Here is a 22,552-nt window from a genome sequence, read left to right as displayed (position 1 = left end):
TCCTTTAGGTCAAGATTGTCCAATTGGTAGCAGGTGCTTGGAGTGAAGCTGTTGAGGCCTGCCCCTCTAGCATTGTTGCAGCCATCTTGTTCTATGCCCACCAGCCTTTTCATATTGTTGTTGTAATATACCTGTCAGTCATTGACAGAGAAAAATAACTTGACTCAGATCAGGGTCATGCCGACCATGTAACGTATTATGTTCTGTATGTTAGGAGAAATTCCACAGCCATAACTTTCACTTAGGACCCATCAAATTAAAGGGGAGTATGAACTGTTATGTCTAAAATGGCTTGTGTTAGCGCTGACCACTGGGCAGCACTTCCAGCACCTGAGTAGGAGCTCATTGCTTTTCGAAGTTTTAGCTTTTATAAGCTGGCCCTGAGAAATGTCCAGCACACAGTTTTGAGCTCTCGAGCCTGAGATTTTGCCCTGGTCGATCAGTCTTTAGGTGTGTGTTCAATAAACCATCCTGTTTTACTGAGATCGGTGTTCACGAGGTTTGTGGGGTGACTCCCGGACCTCAAGAATAGCCATAAAGCCTCGTCTCCTGCTGAGAGACAAAGCAAACACTGCAATGCCCAAGATTTAAGGCAGAACAACCTTGGGAACTGGGTGGAAGCAGGAACTTTTCTGAAAATGCCTCCCTTTGTCAGCTTCTTCTTCTGTTCTCTACTCTGCCAAATCCTTGTCAGGCACTCCATATTGATGACTCTCCAGTTCATCAAGCTCCACAGTAGGAGAGTGCTGAGACTCTGACTAGCCAGCCTTGTATCATCACAACAAAATCTTGGAGCTTATTTATAAATGAAAACTGTTTTCAACGGCCCATGGTTTGTAATGTTTCAGTCCAATATGAAGTAGATTAATTTGAGCCTAGGGTGGTTTGAATGAGTAGCTCCCCATCAGCTGATATGTTGGATACTTGCTCTTCAGTTGGTGGAACTGTTTGGGAAGGATTGGGAGGTATGGTCTTGTTGGAAGTTGTCTCTAGGGATGGGCTTTGATGTTTCAAGACTCACACCATTTCCAGTTAGCTTGCTGACTCAAGGTTGTAGATCAAGATATGAACACTCAGCTATCCGTGGACTCTGCCATCGTGGGCTCACCTGGTGAAGCCAAAAGCCAACTGAACACTTTGTGTCTTGCTCTTGGTGTATTGTCACAGCAATTGAGAGGTGAAGTAGCTAAGACAAGGGCCTTTGGTAAGGATGGCAGTTTCAGAGACACCATGGAAAGGCAAATCATTCATGACAGTCTTAGTTATGATTTCTATTGCTGTCATGAAACACCATGAACAAAAGCAAGATTGGGAGAAAAGGGTTTTGTAGTGTGTAATTTTTTTCTCTATCCACCTTTACTCAAAGAGGTGATCACGATACCAGCCCCCACTCAGCTTTCTTGAATCCTTGGACAAAAAAGCACACACACACACACACACACAACACACACACACAGAGAGAGAGAGAGAGAGAGAGAGAGAGAGAGAGAGAGAGAGAGTTTGTTCTTTTCCAACTTGTCTTAGGACACAATTGATGGGCGTTACTATCTCCCATCTGGAAAAGCATGCCCTTAATAATATTTTTATCTCTGCTCTTCTTACCTGCCCTAAACTTCAGTGGCTAGCCACATCTACCCTCTGCCAAACCATAGGGCCCAGCTCCTCCCAAGATCTCACATGGCTGCAGGCTTCTTCTCTCCAAAGCATGGCAGTCACTTCTCTCCTTCCTCTGCCTTTTCCTCCTGGGACCCAAAAGTCCTGCCTATACCTTCCAATAATTGACCCCCTGCTTTCTTCTCTAACAGATGAAGAACCAGTTGGGGAACAGGACCTTAGCATCAGATTTGGCTTAGCCTTCCATAGCACTGTTCATCATTGAAGGAAGTCAGGATAGGGTAGGATCTTGGAGGCAGGAGCTGATGTGGAAGTCATAGAGGGATGCTGCTTACAGGGTTTCTTCCCCTGGCTTGCTCAGGTGGCTTTCCTATACCACCCATGACCACCAGCCTAGGTATGGCCCCGCTCACAATGGGCTAACCCTCCCCTCCCCCATTAATCACTAATTAAGAAAATGCCATACAGCTGGGTCTTCTGAAGGCATTTCTTCAGTTGAGGGTCCGTCCCTCCTTTTAGATAACCCTAGTTCAAACTGACCTAAGACTAGCCAGAACAATACCCAGAAAATACAGGGGGAGAGAGAGAGAGAGAGAGAGCAGAGACAAGAGAGAGAGACAGAGAGAGACAGAGACAGAGACAGAGAGACAGAGACAGGAGAGACAGAGACAGAGACAGAGACAGAGACAGAGACAGAGACTAGAGGTTGGGTTCTATAATCTCCTGCAGAACTTCAAACCCCAACTAAGGAAACCCATCAGCCTCTATTTCTCAACATTTTACTTCACCTACTGAGGATCAGGTACATCCTGTATCCACACTATAGTAGTCTCCCAAAGCATCATAGTCAAACCTCATTTTAAATGGTCCAGGTTAGGGCAGTTATCTGCCCTTTGAACCAAAGACTATTTCTTCCTGGGTGGGTCTTGAGGAGATTACCCACTTCCTGAGCCAGACCAGAGCCCAAGAAATAATAAGCTTTTCAAAGGTTCAAGAAACCCTGCCCCAAGAGGCACTGCATTGTGACTGCTGTGTTCTATGTGCCTCAGTAGGTGACAAACAGGAGAGAAGTTATATTTATGTTCAGTGATCAACAGATGAACATCTGAATATTTAGTAGCCTACCATTTTCTGAAAAAGGAAATGAGTCTGAAACAACCAATCAAAATGCCCTGCACCTCTCCTGGGCAGGAGGGAAGAGTTGTTCGTGGTTGAGCTGGGAGATTGACCAGCTCAGATATCTCTGAGGCCCAAATTCAGGGTTTTGAGTTGGCCGACCCCAACATCTATCCTACATATCCAGCACTACAGAATTTTCATGACACAGGGCAACAACAGGATATCCAAGAACTGTCCCACTAAGGTTCTAGTATTGACAGAGTAGCAGAAGCCAGAGTCCTCGTACCAGGCTGATCATTGCAATGAACATTTACAAGCAAAGAATATAGACAAAGGGGTATAATGTGGGACACACTATGACACACCACAGCTTCCACAAAGATACGGTTTTCTCTGTTGGAGGGGGGAGGTTGCAAGAGTGGAGGGCAGGTACAAGAAGTAGGATTAGGGTGCATGATGTGAAATTCACAAGAACCAGTAAAAAAACCTTAAAGGATACAAGAAGCTAAGTGTGGGAACACTTTATCAGACAGTTTAAAAGTCTACACACAGAGAGCTGAATGAGACAACTAACATTTACAAGGCACTGTGTCCTCACTGTTAATGGGAGGTGCAGCGGTAACTGTAAAGTGTTGCAGTGATATTTAAAGGACATAAGGTAGATAAAAAGCCCCAGCCCTGAAGCTGGCATGTAATAATATTACAGCAAAGATAGAAACCATGTCTGGGCAGAGACATGCTATTGCCTCCTCCCTTGAGAATTTATCCAATTGTACAGGTCGGTCACCTGGCTAAGGGACCAGACCTCGGAAGGTGGATCCATCATAAGCAAAGTTAAGAGGTATGGGCAGAATTATTATCCCTCTAATGAGACAATGCAATTCTCCTTCCTAGAGTTCCCATCCTCTAGCACAGACTATAAGCTACCATGAGATTCTGTTGGCTCAGCTCCACTTTCCAAGTCCTGACTCAGATAAGTTTATCTTTATCTTAGTATATTCTTTCTTTCAGATGCTGGCCAGAACCTCTGTATACTGTTTCTGGTACCTTGGGCTTCCTTATTGTTTCTCCATAGATCTCCTCTTGAACATATATCTGCTCGTCTATTCCGTAGCTGACCTCCATAACAGCTTAGCTTAGTTGACATAGCTTTTCCCCTTCTCCTCTTCATTCTCTGGGTAGCTGCTGAGATTTACAAACCAGAGCTTGGGTTTTTCATTAAAACTCTAAAGTTATCTTTTGGTTTCTCACTGAGTTCAAATTTAAATTATTTTGTTAATGAGACTAAGAAACCTAAGGGGGACCATGATTTCCCTGATGTCAAATGGCAACTCTGCCAGGAATTCTAGAACTTTTCAGTAGCAACTGCTCGGAAATGGATGTCTATTATTAGCATGTGTTAGTCATTATGTCTGGTCGCGTTGGATCCTTATACCTAAAGGATTTCATTATCCTGTGTCAGGTTTACAGTAATGAAGTGAGATGTGAAGAAAAAGCCATAAGCAACATCTTCTGGTTCTGTGTTTGGGATAGCAAAAGTTTCCAGCACACCTCCAGGGTGCTTAAAAGACAGCAACTCTGACAGATTTATGAACTCAGTTGTAATTACTACTTCATTGTAAAGAACAAGAAACATCTTATTTTCTGAGGATGTGGGAGTTGTTTGGAAAGCATGGTTAGGGAAGTATGGAAATATGACATGCTTGCATTTCTACACAAAATTGTTGCTAAATTGCTGAGTGGACAGGATAAAGAGCAGACTGGTAGCCGCTTCCTCATGACTTTCTTGTGAACGAGTTTAAGATGGTTACAGGTGTGGCCGTTAAAAGGAAAAACAAGATTTCCTTTTTTTTTATTTCTGTTTATTTGGTTTTGTGGGGTGTTTTGTTTGGTTTTGTTGTTGTTTTGTTTTGTTTCAAATTTTATCATTTCACAAACATTTGCTAAACAATACTAAAACAGACATTTTTTTTAGAACATATTATTTCTGGTTGAATTGTTAGGTGCCATTTAATCATTTCTTGGTTGAATGTAAGTGTATTCAAACTAAACTGTAAGTTTTTAGACTTTTTTAAATAAAGAATTATTGATTTATTTTATGTATATGAGTACACTGTAGCTGTGTTCAGACACACATCAAATTGTTTACAGATGGTTGTGAGTCACCATGTGATTTCTGGGAATTGAACTCAGGACTTCTAGAAAAGCAGTCTGTGCTCTTAACCACTGAGCTATCTCTACAGTTTGAACTTTTCTTCTTAAAAATAATCTTAAAATATAATTTTAAGAATATCCATGGATTCTTGTTACTTGCAAGAAAATGCAAAGAAAGAGGAATGTAAATAGTAATGCTACTTTTACCTTTATTATTTTGTTTTCGAAGCGCTGAAAAACGAGGTTTTGTTCTGAAAGTTACTGTAAATAAACAATGTTCAGCATGATGCAAATGCTTCCTTTAAGGTTACATTGTTATTACTTTGCAAAAAAATTATTTTTCTCTACTGAAAATAGTTAACTGTCACTAGGAAATGCTGTATACTTACTTTGAAATAGATAGAAATTAAACTTCCCAGAGACAACCAATAATGTTCTATATAAACCAGGAAAGACCAAGAATGAACGAAAATACCATTTTCTCATTAATGTTGGGCTTAATAGCTAAATAGACCTCCCTCTCCCTGTGGCCAAATATGTATCCTTGAAAATTGGACAAATGTTGGTGGTGATTATTTTGGATCCCAGGAGCCATTTTCTCTATTAATATTAGTCACAGATAAAACAAAGTTCACTGAAACTCTTTGTGAGATGAAATCACATCCAGATTAAGAAGCATGAATAAACTATATTCGTAAAACCGATTATCTCCAAGATAAAGAAAAAGGAAAATACAAAACAAGGTATATATGTTTGCCCATCAATACAACATGTAGTTTAATAATTGTTAATACATAGAAAAATTCTGAAGGCTCAACAAATCCCTGACAAAATTGACGACTATCAGGAAGCTTTGTAATTTTAAATTTTCACCAGTGTGGTTTTCCTTGTTATTAACACTATCTCTACATAAAAGCAAGGAGAATACCATAATTCTGCCCACGTAATCATCACCATTATTCAACAGTTTCAGAATTTTCTGTATTTGCTTCTTCTGTTTCTTATCATATCTTGTTTTTGAAGTATTTTAAAAAAAGATTTGACTCTCCATCTCTAAAATTATGTCAGCATTAACTTGAGATCACACATTACTTTGACATCCTAAACACAATAGACGGGGACCAATTATTGTCCCTCTGTGCTGCCAACGTTGAATGAAACTTTAATGCCAACATCATGGTATCAGTAGGCAGAGCTACTCAGAAGTAATTACTATAAAAATAGAAGCCCCTTAAACATTTTGTGGCTTTTATCACAAAGGACCAGAGACCACCCTTGTTCTTTCTGCCAACTGAGATTACAATAAGATTTTAAGCGTGTGGAAATCAGGACATAGCTTTTTTTGTTTTCTCCATCTTTATTAAATTGGGTATTTCTTATTTACATTTCAATTGTTATTCCTTTCCCCCGTTTCGGGCCAACATCCCCTAACCCTCCCTTCCCTTCTATATGGTGTTCCTCCCCATCCTCCCCCATTACGCCCCCCTCAACAATCACATTAACTGGGGGTTCAGTCTTGGCAGAACCAAAGGCTTCCCCTTCCACTGCTATTACTACTAGGCTATTCATTGCTACCTATGAGTTTGGAGCCCAGGGTCAGTCCATGTATAGTCTTTGGGTAGTGGCTTAGTCCCTGGAAGCTCTGGTTGCTTGGCATTGTTGTTCATATGGGGTCTCAAACCCCTTCAAGCTCTTTCAGTCCTTTCTCTGATTCCTTCAACAGGGGTCCTGTTCTCAGTTCAGTGGTTTCCTTGTACCCCACAACTGTAGCAAGTAAATGTATATTGTGCAAGCGATCTAGCCTGTGATCCTAGGTTATAAGAGCTTGAACTGTTTAGAACAATTGACAGAAACTTTTTATCATTATATAAATGAAGCTGTCCTGCAATATAGAACTGTTGTCCAAATTTCTTCAGTCATCTTTATAAAATGTCTTTGAAAAACTTCCATTTTTTTTCCGTAGTTTGCAGTGACTATAGCATAATGTGATTCTTATCATTAAAGTGCTTTCATCCTGACCAGCCCCCCTTGCCTTAAAATTTTCAGCCATTAACTCCTGGAAGCAGCACAGGTCTTTCCTATAGAGCATCACACAATCTGAATTTGTTATTGTGTTTCTGAAGATTCATTTAATTTGTTTTTCTGTCTCTCCATGTTTTCTGGAAACTGATCAAGGCTCAAGCAGATGCAAATATGTCTGCTATTAATACAACATCTAACTAATATTTGAACATATATATTATTCTTTCAAAAACTGAATTTATGAAAGGTGACTTCTACTGGATTCTCATATTAGAATACCTGGCCTTTAAGAATATGTCAAAGCGGGGTTGGGGATTTAGCTCAGTGGTAGAGCGCTTGCCTAGCAAGCGCAAGGCCCTGGGTTCGGTTCCCAGCTCCAGAAAAAAAAAGAATATGTCAAAGCACTTTCTTGCAGGAAGTTTCTTGTGAATACTTCTTATGATCTGAATAGGTTGAATCTCACTAGCTAAAATCATGAGATCCGATACTAGGAACTTGGAAGGTCTGGAAGTCCCTTTGTCGACAGATACCGCCCTAAGTGGGGTTGTAAGAAGATAGATGTAGAAGAAAATACTACATAAATAAGGCTTAACTCTAACCACTTTACAAACAATTTTGAGATTATCATTTAATTGCAGCATCTCTCCCTTTTTTCTTCTCTCCACAAGCCTTTGTGAACTCCTCTCCGCTCTTCTTCAAATCCATGGCCTCCTTTTCCAATAATTACTATTGCATGCATATATCTATCTGTGTCTACATGTATATTCCTAAAAGTAGCCTCATCCACCTGAATAATGCTACTTGCATATAAGTTTCAGGGCAACCATTAGGCACTGAGCAACCCATTGGAATGCTTTTCCCTGAAAAGATCTATCTTTCCTGTTTCCCCGTTTACTCAGTTGCTTATAGACCCTTGGGTAGGCTACTGCATCATGCCCAATCACTTCTTACAGCATGGCGGCTCTGGCACTTTGTAAATTTTAATGGTCTTAATTTTATAGATTTGTTCAATGACCGATGTTCTTTAGAAAAGCATTCACTTAAAAATTATACTGGCATATATTCATTGTATATGCCAAAATAATATTCTATCAAGTACATTTAGTATGTTGACCATGTTAAGCCTCTTTTCCCTTCAATCGCTTTGTCCACCTTTATTCACTTTTCTGTTAGTCTCCCTCCCTCCTCTAATATATATATATACACATATACATATATACATATATGTATATATATATATATAATATTTTAAGTTATGTAATAATAACTTATTTAAAATATTTATCCATTCATTTGTTATTTTTCTCATTAATAATCATTAGCTACCCACCCAGTGCCAACTAAGTAAGACACTGGGAGAGAGAGAGAGAGAAGAAATTTCTCCAACTATTTAATTTTCAATTTGGATTAAGCCAACAGCACTTAATATTTGAACTCGGCATACAAAAGCCTCAACGAGGTTTCACTATGATGCAAATAAGTGTTAGACATGTCACCTGCCAGCCTTGTGTCTTTGCCTAACAGCTTGAGACAAACATATTTATGCTATGTTGGAACATGTTGTGCGAGACTAGAAAGACCAGATGCTACCGGTGCACAGGAGCGAAAGAAGTTACTTCTAACTAAGAACTCTAACTACAGTCTCTGATTTCACTAAAACCCACAGTCTGCAATAAAATACTGTAAGCTCCTGGGCCTCATATGCATTCGTTTCATGCCTTAATCTGCCAGATCCTGACAAATACAGATGTGGATGTTCACAGCCAACCATCGGACTGAGAACAGAGTCCCAAATGGAGGAGTCAGAGAAAGGACTGAAGGAACTGAAGGGGTTTGCGACCCCATAGGAAGAACAACCATATCAACCAAGAGCCCCCACAGAGCTCCCAGGAACTAAACCACCAACCAAAGAGGTACACAGGGATGGACCTACGGCTCCAGCCGCATATGTAGCAGAGGATGGCCTTGTTGGGCATCCATAGGAGGAGAGGCCCTCGGTTCTGTGAAGGCTCAATGCCCCAGTGTAGGGGAATGACACAGCAGGAGGCAGGAGGGAGTGGGAGAGTGGGTGGGGGAGCACCTCATAGAAGCAGGGGGAGGGGGAATGGGATAGGTAGTTTTTGTAGGGGAAACCAGGAAAGGGGATAACATTTGAAATTTAATTAAAAATGAAGAAGTGGCGTTTGGGTTGGGTTCACAGAGGTATTCATCATGGAGTCCTGAATCAGGGCTTTGCAAGAAGTAGTTTGATCGAATTTGCTTTCTCGTTACCTTTTTGAAAGTACTTGCACGTATAGGTCCTCTTTATACTTTGTTTGGTTTTTCTTCCGTGCATGGCCACAGCTATTTTAGCCCCCTTTGTCCTAGCGTTTGCTCATTGAGAAGTGGCAGGATAAGTGGGTGTGTGGAAATCAGGAACATGTCAGGTCAAAGACATGGAGCAGCCCATTACCCAAGAACATATTGCAAAAAATTCTGCCCAGGGACTATGCTTGAACCTAGTCAATTCTTACCAAAGAAGGTGCAGAGCATAAAACAAAAACAATTCCAGATGTCTATTTATTGTCTAATTGAGAACTTCTGCATCTCAGATGTAGTCTGCACTTTCCCATCCTGACTTAATCAAGCGGAGACAGAGGCAAGCACGACTCACAGCAGCCCCACTCTGCCCCCCTTGGTGGCCATTATCTGACACTGACTTGAGCAATCAACGCCTGTGCTTTCTGACGGGCATGAGGGAAGGATCAAGCAGCGCATGTGTTCCAGAGACAGCGTGTTTAAAACACGGTTTGTCTGCTGTCTACTTGTACGGAGAGGTGCAACCTGTTCAGCTTCTCTGGTCCACGTTCTTACTAAATGGAGTCTAGACACATTTAAAGGGACGTGGTGAGAACTGTGTGTGTTCACGAAGGTGAATAAACTCTGAAATCCACACAGGGGGTCACGATGCTTTTGCTTGATAGTAAACATTAGAACTTTTCTTTCATTTTAAGGCGTTTTACTTTCTTACACCTAGAAAATTACACTTAAAAGTATTTTAAAAAATAGATACAAACTCTTCCTTTTAGCGGGTTTTATGATCAAGGACATAAATGTGTTTCTGTGACAAAGTTACACCTTGAAGTAGAGTAACCACAGGGACAGGACCCATGTAGAAATGACAAGAGGCAAAGAAGATGGAAACAAAGGTTTAGCCTAAGCTCTTTCAAATAGAAGAGCTAGTGAGCATTGGGGCTCATATTCTGAATACAATCTAGCTGAAGTGCAGAGAAAACACGTGAATTACAGGAAGACAGTCTGACCATAGGAGACAAGAACACGGAAAGAGTTTGCAAGAGAGAGCGAGGAAAAGGGGCAAAGAGGCAGAAAAGAAAAGAGGAAGCAGGGGACTGAGAAGACACCAAGGGCTTTGGAGGCTGCCAGTTGACTTGAGTTCTAAGCCAATTTGTACCCTGACCTTAGCTTTAGAAACATCTATTAAACTAATTGGGGGGGGAGGACAAAATTTCTTTCATTTTTCTTTTTTTATTGGATATTTTATGTATTTACATTTCAAATATTAGCCCCTTTCCCGGCTCATCCCTTTCCCATCCCCCTTCCCCTGCTTCTATGGAGGCTGCTCCCCTCCCCACCCACCCATTCCCACCTCAACACCTTGACGTTCCCCTACACTGGGGAATCAAGTCTTCATACAACCAAGGGCTTCTTCTCCTATTGATGCTAAGCCATGCCATCCTCTGCAACATATGTGGCTGGAGCCATGGGTCCTCCATGTGTACTCTTTGATTAGTCCCCGGAACTGGTTGGTTGATACAGTTCTTCCTATGGGGTTGCAAACCCCTTCAGCTCCTTCATTCCTTTCTCTAACTCCTCCATTGGGGTCCCAGTGCTCTGTCCCATGGTAAGCTGCAAGCATCCACATCTGTAATGATCTAGAAGAGCCTCTCAGGAGACACCCATATCAGGTTCCTGTCAGCAAGCACTTCTTGGCATCAGCAATAGGGACTGAATTTGGTGGCTCCATATGAGATGTATCCCCAGGTGGTGAAGTCTCTGGATGGCCTTTCCTTCAGTCTCTGTTCCACTCTTTGTCCCTGTATTTTCTTTAGAAAGGAACAATTCTGGGTAAAAATATTGAGAAGGGTGGGTGACTCCATCCCTGAACCGGGGAACTTGCCTAACCTCTGGTTATAGTCTCTATAGGTTCTCCTTCCCTATTGTTGGGCATTTCAGCTAATCTCATTCCTGTTGGGTCCTGAGAGCTTCCTGCTTTCCTGGCATCTGGGACTTGGTGTTGGCTAACCTCTGTTTCCCACCTGTCATTACTATACACCACTGTTCAAATTCATGACTATATATGTATAAAATCTGTCTCCTCTTATATCTGATCCTGCCCCCCCTTTCCCCCTCCCTTTCCTCTCTTCTTTCCAGGTCCCTCCAACCCTCTACCTCTCATGAGTATTTTATTCCCCTTTCTAAGAAGAACTGAAGAATCCACATTTTGGTCTTCCTTCTTGAGCTTAATATGGTCTGTAAATTGTATCTGGATACTCCAAGCTTTTCGGCTAATATCCACTTGTCAGTGAGTGCATACCATGTGTGTTTTTCTGTGATTGGGTTACCTCACTTAGAATGATATTTTCTAGTTCCATCCATTTGCCTAAGAATTTCATGAAGTCATTGTTTTTGATAGCTGAAACCGTGTAGATGTACCACATTTTCTGTATCCATTCCTCTGCTGAAGGGCATCTGGGTTCTTTCCAGCTTCTGGCTATTATAAGTAGGGCTGCTATGAACATAGTGGAGCACGTGTCTTTGTTATATGTTGGATCTTCTTTTGGGTATATGCCCAGGAGTGGTATAGCTGGGTCTTCGGGTAGCACTATGTCCAATTTTCTGAGGAACTGCCAGATTGATTTCCAGAGTGGTTGTACCGGCTTGCAATCCCACCAACAATGGAGGAGTGTTCCTCTTTCTCCACATCCTTGCAACAGCATCTGTTGTCACCTGAGTTTTTGATCTTAGCCATTCTGATTGGTGTGAGGTAGAGTCAACTAAGGGATGTTGAATACACTTTAGGTGTTTCTCAGCCATTCAATATTCCTCAGTTGAGAATTCTTTGTTTGGCTCTGTACCCCATTTTAATAGAGCTATTTAGTGCTCTGGAGTCTAACTTCTTGAGTTCTTTGTATATATTGAATATTAGCCGTCTTTCAGATGTAGGATGGGTAAAGATCTTTTTCCAATCTGTTGGTTGCTATATTGTCCTGTTGACAGTGTCCTTTGCCTTAAAGAAGCTTTGCAATTTTATGAGGTCCCATTTGTGGATTCTTGATCTTAGAGCATAAGCCATTGGTGTTTTGTTCAGGAAATTTTCCCCCATGCCCATGTGTTCAAGGGTCTTCCCCACTCTCTCTTCTATTAGTGTGAGTGTATCTGGTTGGATGTGGAGGTCCTTGATCCACTTGGACTTGAGCTTTGTACAAGGAGATAAGAATGGGTCAATATGCCTGCTTCTACATGCTTACCTCCAGTTGAAACAGCACCACTTGTTGAAAATGCTTTTTCCTACTGGATGGTTTTAGCTCCTTTGTCAAAGATCAAGTGACCATAGATGTGTGGGTTCATTTCTGCATCTTCAATTTTATTCCATTGATCTACCTGCCTGTCTCTGAACCAATATCATACAGTTTTTCTCACTATTGCTCTGTAATACTACATGAGGTGAGGGATGGTGATTCCCCCAGAAGTTCTTTTGTTGTTGAGAATAGTTTTCACTATCCTGTGCTTTTAGTTATTCCAAATGAATTTGCAAATTGCTTCTAACTCTATGAAGAATTGAGTGGGAATTTTGATGAAGATTGCATTGAATCTGTAGATTGCTTTTGGCAAGATGGCTATTATTATTATTTAATCCTGCCACTCCCTGAGCATGGGAGATCTTTCCATCTTCTGAGATCTTCTTTGATTTCTTTCTTCAGGGGCTTGAAGTTCTTTTCGTGCAGATCTTTCACTTGCTTGGTTAAAGTCACACCGAGTAATTTTATATTATCTATGGCTATTGTAAATGGTGTTGTTTTCCTAATTTCTTTCTCAGCCTATTTATATTTTGAGTAGCGGAAGCCTACTTATTTGTTTGAGTTAATTTTATATCCAACCATTTTGCTGAAGTTATCAGGTTTAGGAGTTCTCTGGTGGAACTTTTGGGGTCACTTAATTATATTATCAGATCATCTGCAAGTAGTGATATTTTGACTTTTTCCTTTCTAATGTGTATCCATTTGACCTCCTTTTGTTGTCTGATTGCTCTGACTAGGACTTCGAATACTATATTGAATAAGTAGGGAGAGAGATGGCAGCCTTGTCTAGTCTCTGATTTTAGTGGGATTGTTTCATTTAGTTTGATGTTGGTTACTGGTTTGCTATATATTGCTTTTACTATGTTTATGTATGTGCCTTGAATTTCTGAACTTTCCAAGACTTTTAACATGAAGGGGTGTTGAATTTTATCAAATGCTTTCTCAGAATCTAATGAGATGGTTATGTGGTTTTGTCATTAAGTTTGTTTATTTAGTGGATTACATTGATGGATTTCTGTATATTGAACCATCCCTGCATCCCTGGGATGAAGCCTACTTGGTTATGGTGAATGATCATTCTGATGTGTTCTTGGATTTAGTTTACAAGAATTTTATTGAGTATTTTTGCCTCAATATTCATAAGGGAAATTGGTCTGAAGTTCTCTTTCTGTGTTGGATCATTGTGTGGTTTAGGTATAAGTGTAATTATTCCTTTCAAAGAACTAATTAGGTAGTTCTTATTTTTTGGAGTAGTTTGAAGCATTATTGGTATTAGGTCTTCTTTGGAGGTCTGATAGAATTCTGTATTAAACCCATCTGGTCCTGGGCTTTTTTTTATTAGGAGACATTCAATAACTGCTTCTATTTCTTTTGGGGTTATGGGACACTTTAGATGGTTTGTCTGATCTTCATTTAACTTTGGGTACCTGGTATCTGTCTAGAAAACTGTCCATTTCATCCAGATTTTCTAGTTTTGTTGAGTATAGGCTTTTGTAGTAGGATCAGATGATTTGCTGAATTTCCTCAGATTCTGTTGTTATGTCTCCGTTTTCATTTCTGATTTTGTTAATTTGGATACTGTCTCTGTGCCCTCTGGTTAGTCTGACTAAGGATTTATCTACCTTGTTGATTTTCTAAAAGAATCACCTCCTGACTTTGCTGATTCTTTGTATAGTTTGTTTGTTTGTTTGTTTGTTTGTTTGTTTCTATTTGGTCAGTTTCAGCCCTGAATTTGATTATTCCCTGCTGCCTACTCCTCTTGGGTTTATTTGCTTCCTTTTGTTCCAGAGCTCTTAGGTGTGCTGTCAAGCTGCTAGTGTATGCTGTCTCCATTTTCCTTTGGAGGCACTCAGGGCTATGAGCTTTCCTCTTAGCACTGTTTTCATTGTGTTCCATAAGTTTTGGTAAGTTGTGTCACTCCATTGTCATTAAAATATTAAAAGTCTTTAATTTCTTTCTTTATTTCTTCCTTGACCAAGTTAGAGTAGAGCGTTGTTCAGCTTCCATGTGCATGTGGACCTGTGGGTTTTGTTGTTACTGAAGACCAGCGTTAGTCCATGGTGATTTGATAGGATGCGTGGGATTATTTCAATCTTCTTGTATCTGTTGAGACTTGTTTTGTGACCAATTATATGGTCATTTTTGTAGAAGGTACCATGAGGTGCTGCGAAGAAGGTGTATCCTTTTGTTTAGGATGAAATATTCTATAAATATCTGTTAAGTCCATTTGGTTCATAACTTCTGTTTGTTTCTCTATGTCTCTGTTTAGTTTCTGTTTCCATGATCTGTCCATTGCTGAGAGTGGGGTGCTGAAGTCTCCCTCTATTATTGTGTGAGGTGCAATGTGTGCTTTGAGCTTTACTGAAGTTTCTTTTATTAATGTGGGTGCCCTTGCGTTTGGAGCACAGGTGTTCAGAAATGAGAGTTCATCTTGGTAGATTTTTGCTTTGATGAGTATGAAGTATGAAGTGTCCTTCCTATCTTTTTTGATAACCTTTTGCTGGATAAAGTATCCAGTCTATTAGTCTATGTCTTTTTATTGGGAAATTGAGTCCACTGATGTTAAGAGATATTAAGATATAGTGATTGTCGCTTCTTTTTATTTTTGTTATTAGAGTTGGAATAATGTTTATGTGGCTATCCTTTTTGGTTTGCTGAAAAAATATTACTTACTTGCATTTTCTAGGGTGTAGCTTCCTTCCTTGTGTTAGAGTTTTCTGTCTATTATCCTTTGTAGGGCTGTATTCGTGGATGGATATGGCACAAATTTAGTTTTGTCTTGAAATAGCTTGGTCTCTCCATGTATGTAAATTGAGAATTTTGCTGGATATAGTAGCTTGGGCTGACATTGGTGTTCTGTTATGGTCTGCGTGACATCTCCCCAGGATCTTCTGGCTTTCACAGTCTCCAGTGAGAAGTCTAGTGTAATTCTTATATGGTTGCCTCTATATGTTACTTGTCCTTTTTCCCTTATGGCTTTTAATATTCTTTCTTTGTTTTGTGTTTTTGGTGTTTTGATTATTATGTGATGGAAGTAGTTTGTTTTCTAGTTCAGTCTATTTGGAGTTCTTTAGGCTTCTTTTATATTCATAGACTTCTCTTTCTTTAGGTTAGGGAAGTTTTCTTCTATAATTTTGTTGAGGATATTTACTGGCCCTTTAAGTTGGGACTCTTTGCTCTTCTATACCTATTATCCTTAGGTCTGGTCTTCTCATTGGGTTCTGGATTTCCTTGATGTTTTGGGTTAGGAGAGCTTTTGCATTTTGCATTTTCTTTGACTGCAGTGTCAATGTTTTCTATGGTATCTTCTTCCTCTGAGAGTCTCTCTTCTATCTCTTGTATTCTGCTGACTATGCTTGCATCTGTGACTGCTGATGTCTTTCCTAAGTTTTCTATCTTTAGGGTCATCTCCTTTTGTGATTTCTTTATTGTTTCTATTTCCATTTGTAGATCCTGGATGTTTTTGTCAATTTCTTTACCTTTTTGGTTGTGTTTTCCTTTAATTCTTTAAGGGATTTTTGTGTTTCCTCTTTAAGTACTCCTACTTGTTTACCTGTGTTCTCCTGTATTTCTTTAATGGTGTCATTTACGCCCTTCTTAAAGTCCTCTATCATCATCCTGAGGTATAATTTTAAATCCAAATTGTGCCTTTCTGGTGTGTTGGGGTATCCAGGACTTGCTCTGGTGGAAGAACTGCATTCTGACGATATCAAGTAGCCTTGGTTTCTATTGCTTAGGTTCTTGCTCTTGCCTCTGGACATCTGGTTATCTCTGATGTTAGCTGACGTTGTTGTCTCTGCCTGGAGCTTGTCCCTCCTGTGGGCCCGTGAACCTGTGATCTTAGGAGTCACAGCACTCCTGGGAAACCAACTCTTTCTGGGCTGGATTTGGGTAGGGAGGGCTCAGGGACAACCTTAGCTCTGAGGCACAGATGGAGACAGGGAAGATCCTGTCCCTGGCTGCTCCGAGGTTCCTGACCCCTGTGTACTTCTGGCAGGTTCCTCTTTGGACAGTTATTGGAGTGAAAGTGGTGGTTTCCCCTGCAGACCTAAATGTGAGAGTACTCTTAGGAGACCAGTTCTCTCTGAGTTGGTTTTATGTATGGAGGGCTTTGGAGATTCTTAGCTCCAGGGCATAGGTCAAGTCTAAAATTTAAAATGATTTCTAGTGTGCATTAGTGGCTAAGAAGGAACAAACTAGGGAAAGATCTGACTAAAATGCACATGCAATTGCTCTTTAAATACTTACGTAAGTCTAGGGAAGGCTCCTTTTTTGGGTAACCCAAGTTGCACTCAATTGGTTTGAAGAAAAAGGAAGAAGAAAATTCCAAGTAAGGAAGGGGAAGGTTGATCTTGGGTAAGTTGAGGGTGGCATGATCAAAATATGGTGTATGTTGTTCTCAAAGAACCAATAAAACTATCTGTAAACAATATCCTCACATGCTACTGAAAGTGTACCCAGGGGCGGAAATCTAATGAATGTCCAGTATGGAGTGCTTTGATTATACAGCTTTTATGTTGTGTGGTCTCAGTACCACCCCATATCACTTGCTTGTTATACCTTAACCCCACTTGTTTGGATGATGACTGGGTCTAACTAACTACTGTAGAAGTGATAGTGAAATGTGTTCACCATTTATGGTCCATCTCCCTTACAGTTGGGCTTCAAGTAACTAACATTTAACTGATCCTTAAGGTCAAGGTGTGGGAGAAGTGAAGACAAGGATTTGTTTTTGTTTTTTTTTTTTTTTTTTTGTTTTTTTATGTGACCATTTCAAACATATCACACAACCTTGAAGCTTACGCAGACATAGAGACCACATGACTCATCAAGTATTGCTATTAGCATGCAAGAGATTGGTGCAACCTGTCTGTTACTTCCTGTGACCATGAAAAAAGGGGCTTCACTCCCTCCCTTTCATGTTTCATTTCTTCTGTCTCATTGTTCCATCTCCAGCATAACCTAGGCTATCATGATTGGTAAAATAGATCATCTCCCCTTCTCCCAGTAATATGGATCAAGCAATACCAAGGATTGACTCCTCTGGATAGAGCAGACATACATCTTCAGTGAGTCCTCAAATTCATCATTTTGATGATTAAACAAATGTAGAGATGTGAAAAGGTCCATGATATTCCAAGACCAAAGCAGCGGAGTTTGAGCATAGCTGAAGATTTTTCAGCCCAGGAGTCTTGCAGAATAGATTCCTCCAACACAAATACACTTCTCCATTGCAAAAACATTTATGTATTGAGTCTGTGAAATGAGATTGTTCTATTAAAAGCAAGCGTTTAGCTTAGTTATAAAAGTCAGCTAATTGTTTGAGAGTTTAATGATAATCTGCATAATTGTTACCTCCAGCTGATAGTTGCTAGGTAATTTTTATTAGGAATTTAGGTGACTTATTTTTGTATCTCCAATGAAAATTTCATTTTTTTGAGGAGAGAAATAATTTCTTCTAACTTTCCCCCTGTTTTATGTATAAAGTATTTTAGTGAATATTCTGGAATGCAGTGACCTATCAAATAAAAACAATTCCTCCTGAAGTTCTAAGTAAACATGTTTTAGACAGCTTATACTTTATTAAAATTAAAAACCATAGAACAAAATTGTTATTATAAATCTCCTTTATTTAAGTATTTTTCTTGTGTCTTTACAAATTACTGAAATGACACTATGATATTAAGTAGCTTTCATCTTGAGTTAATATATGGAAGTAATTCAGTCTGTGTAATTAGACAAGCTTCCACAGATTCACAGACTCTAGCAGACTTTGGGGAGATAACTCATATAGTTTCATTATAATATAGACAATGGAAAATTTATATCAATTATTATCTATACTAAATGCATATATGTCAAAATAGTCATAAAATTTAAAGCTTTTTTATTATAATGTTGTTATAGACACTTACTTTGGAATTCTACAGTAATTCTCCTTCTTTGGGCCTCCATTTTTCACATTTCTAAATTGAACCTATCTTCCAGGGTGTTTTCATATATAAGGTAGTGTAAAACATAGTATTTGGCATGAAGTAAATAACAATGTTATTAAATAACTAATAAAGTAATCTATCTCATAGACTGGTCTAAATAACATTCATGTACACACACACACACACACAGGCATAAAATAATTCCTCATACTATTCACAAGATTTAGAGAATCAGAAATGATCAGGGTACATTATAATAGGGGGATGGTTACATAAACCACAAGATACAAGAATAGTCATTGAGCTGCTTTGATCATAGCAGCAGGTGTGTCTTGTGTGCCACTCATGGAGACCTGGTATTTCCCACTTCAGAGTTTGCATTGTGTGTGTGCTCTGCTCTCTCAGTGGCTGTTGCTCCCTGCAGATGCTTTTCTCATTCTCGCTCCCGTAGACCCCCACAGCCATAGAGCTACTGACCTTTTCCTGGTTGGACTGCTCCCATGTTGGCACAGACTCACTCCTGACCAATGACGCCTCATGATCACAACTCGCCAATTGTATTCTCCCTTCCTATGCTTTTCTTCTCTTTATTTTGTTTCTCTTTTCTTACCCTGGTTCATAACCTGATTTCCAGAAAGGCCTGTTGTTCTGTAAGCTTGGATGCTGTGCATTTGAGCCTCCACTGGGAAGCTTAGTAGAATTATCTCTCAACATATTGTTGAGTTACATAAAGTGGAGTATGTGAGTTTACTTCATAGTACCTCAGCTCTGATTAGGTAAACCTCCTGCTCTAAGCCATAGTAATAGATTTATGAAAATCAAGATGCACAATTATACAGGAAAGACGGTTCTTAGAATGTCAAGAGAGACCTCACACGGCTGAAGAGAATGCTCAGAGGCACCTGCTGCTCTTGCAGGAGACCAGACTTCTCAGCGTCCATTTGGGGAAGTATATAACTACCTGTAACTCCAGATCCTGAGGGCCCAGTACCCTCTTCTTCCCTCAGTGGATACCCATGCACACATGGTATAACTTACATATACACATATGCATACATAATATACTTAAAATAAAAATAAATCATTCTTAAAGCAAATGTATGGTTAAGGTGTTAGCTGCCAGGTGATAACTGCAGTTGGACCCTCGTCATCTACATGGTAGAAGAGAACTGACTCCCAACAGTTGTTCCCTGATCCCCATGTGCATGCCCCACATACAACAAGTAAATTAATAACTAACTATAACTTTAAGCTTAAAAAAGGCCACACAAACCACTGAAAAGAAAAAAGAGAACTACAGTGACAGTATTCCACGTGGTAACTGGTGATTAAGTGCTTTAGGGGTTCCTACAATATATTTTAGTACTTTTTAAATGAAAGGTGACAAAACTAGAAGAAACTGTTGTAAAGAAATAACTCCTAAATTAACAACATGCACGTTTAAAGCAATCTTTATGGTAATCTCTTGTGGTGATTCTCCCACTGTGGGAACAGTCTATAAGTGCCTCTTTCCAGCATAGCAGTGTAGCCCCATACGGATTTCAAGTGTAGTCCCATACATACTTACTTCATCTATAGACTTCTGACTTCACACCTCTAGCTGTACTTGAATCTATTTATGTAAACAAACGTCTCTACTTATTATCTGTCTACCTGCCCACTGGTAGATTGCTCTATCATCTACCCCTTCCCTGTGAATTACTGTAAGCATCCACACAGCAGATGCTTTCCTCGTATCTGTAGACCACCTTAGAATTCACCTTTCTCCCAAAGGCCAGCATTTGTGTGTCCAACTGTCACCATTGGACCTCTGACATGAGGATGTTCTCTGGAGTGAGGAGCCCAGGGGCAGGCATACAGGACAACTGGGAAGAAATTGGGCATCATCCTGCACCTCCATCCCCCAAAGCCCTGGCCATGACTAGTGAAATGGTAGATAAAGTCTGTGCAATAGGAACAATTGTGGGCATCTCATCCCTTCTCCCTCATAATCCCCACAAAATGGAGCATATTTCCATTGGTTGTCATGTGTACTGCAGGTGACTGTATTTGCTGAATGCTTCTCACACCCTCTTTTCCCTCATTCCTAGGGATTTCGAGGGGTAGCTACCTCAATACCTTACTTCTACTTGAATCTTCTCCTCTAAGAGGAGGGGGTGTGTTTCTGAAGAAAGTCAATTAAAGAAGATATTCACCTATATTGGTAATTCCTATAGTAAAATAGATTCTGCTTGATACTGGCTCTGAGGTACACTAGAGCTCAAAATGTGTCAGACCACTAAACAAACCTCTGAAGTGGCTACATTGGAATAACAGCTGGGGTCAGTCATAAAACAAGGCAATAAAGGTAGAACTCTCTGGCTTCTAGACGAAACCACAAAACATCGGCATAACCGCTGGGTCCAAGGGAAGGGAAGCCATGAGTACTGTGGGCTAAGTTTGCTCACATACCTTTCAGCAGCCAGGGCACTGGGTAAATGGCAGATGAAGGCACTGTCTAATGAAAATGAGAAATTTCCTAATAGCTGCAGCCTTCCTTTAGTAGATTCAACACACAATCCCTGGAATGCTTCCCAGGGAGACAAAGACAAAAACCAAAAAGAACCCTAATTTGATAGAGCTCTTGAAAGAAACCTTGGTCAATAGGGCAGTCCTCTGCACTTGGCACCAAAAGTGCATTCTTTTTTTTTTTTTTTTTTTTTTTTTTATCTTTATTAACTTGAGGTATTTCTTACTTACATGTCGATTGTTACCCGGTTTCCCAGCCAACATCCCCTTAACCCCTCCCCTTCCCTTCTATATGGGTGTTCCCCCTCCAAACCCTCCCCCCTTACCGCCCTCCTCCCAACAATCACGTTAACTGGGAGTTCAGTCTTAGCAGGACCCAGGGCTTCCCCTTCCACTGGTGCTCTTACTAGGATATTCATTGCTACCTATGAGGTCAGAGTCCAGGGTCAGTCTTTGGGTAGTGATTTAGTCTCTGGAAGCTCTGGTTGGTTGGAATTGTTGTTCATATGGGGTCTCAAGCCCCTTCAAGCTCTTCCAGTCCTTTCTCTGATTCCTTCAATGGGGATCCTGTTCTCAGTTCAGTGGTTTGCTGCTGGCATTCGCCTCTGTATTTGCTGTATTCTGGCTGTGTCTCTCAGGAGAGATCTACATCCAGCTCCTGTCGGCCTGCACTTCTTTGCTTCATCCATCTTATCTAGTTTGGTGGCTGTATATGTATGGGCCACATGTGGGGCAGGCTCTGAATGGGTGTTCCTTCTGCCTCTGTTCTAAACTTTGCCTCCCTATTCCCTAGAGGGTATTCTAGTTCCCCTTTTAAAAAAGGAATGAAACATTCACATTTTGGTCATCCGTCTTGAGTTTCATGTGTTCTGTGCATCTAGGGAAATTCAAGCATTTGGACTAATATCCAGTTATCAATGAGTGCATACCATGTGTGTTTTCTGTGATTGGGTTACCTCACTCAGGATGATATTTTCCAGTTCAACCATTTGCCTACAATTTCATAAAGTCATTGTTTTTGATAGCTGAGTAATATTCCATTGTGTAGATGTACCACATTTTCTGTATCCATTCCTCTGTTGAAGGCATCTGGGTTCTTTCCAGCTTCAGCTATTATAAATGCTGCTATGAACATAGTGGAGCACGTGTCTTTTTTTATATGTTGGGGCATCTTTTGGGTATATGCCCAAGAGAGGTATAGCTGGATCCTCAGGCAGTTCAATGTCCAATTTTCTGAGGAACCTCCAGACTGATTTCCAGAATGGTTGTACCAGTCTGCAGTCCCACCAACAATGGAGGAGTGTTCCTCTTTCTCCACATCCTCGCTAGCATCTGCTGTCACCTGAGTTTTTGATCTCTCATCAGACATTGCTGCCTTCTTGCCCATCCTTGCTCACGGCATGTCTGGTTCCCAGATCCCTTCTTTCTGTTATTGCACTGGACTTCCGTTCTCACCCCAGCTTCATGGGCAAACAGAGATATGCTCTGACCCTGTCTAGGGTTGTTTGCCTTCTCCTTTGGCACAGCAGTTGTGGGCAATAAGCACTGTACTGCAGCCCAAACCAGGACATAAGGGAAATGGGTCCAAACAAAATAGAAACTAATTTAAAATAATTTTCT

At 40.4% G+C, this 22,552-nt stretch overlaps 1 non-coding gene across 1 annotated transcript; it reads left to right on the top strand.

Moving 5' to 3' along the window:
• Positions 1-2,613: 2,613 nt before the first annotated feature.
• On the top strand, positions 2,614-2,743 carry LOC116895043. Its single transcript, XR_004387228.1, has one exon. It is a non-coding gene; the product is annotated as a small nucleolar RNA SNORA17 (small nucleolar RNA).
• Positions 2,744-22,552: the final 19,809 nt, after the last annotated feature.

This window comes from Rattus rattus, chromosome 2, assembly GCF_011064425.1.
Source record: "Rattus rattus isolate New Zealand chromosome 2, Rrattus_CSIRO_v1, whole genome shotgun sequence".
NCBI classification, from domain to species: Eukaryota; Metazoa; Chordata; class Mammalia; order Rodentia; family Muridae; genus Rattus; species Rattus rattus.
This window is presented reverse-complemented; position numbering and strand designations above follow the sequence as displayed.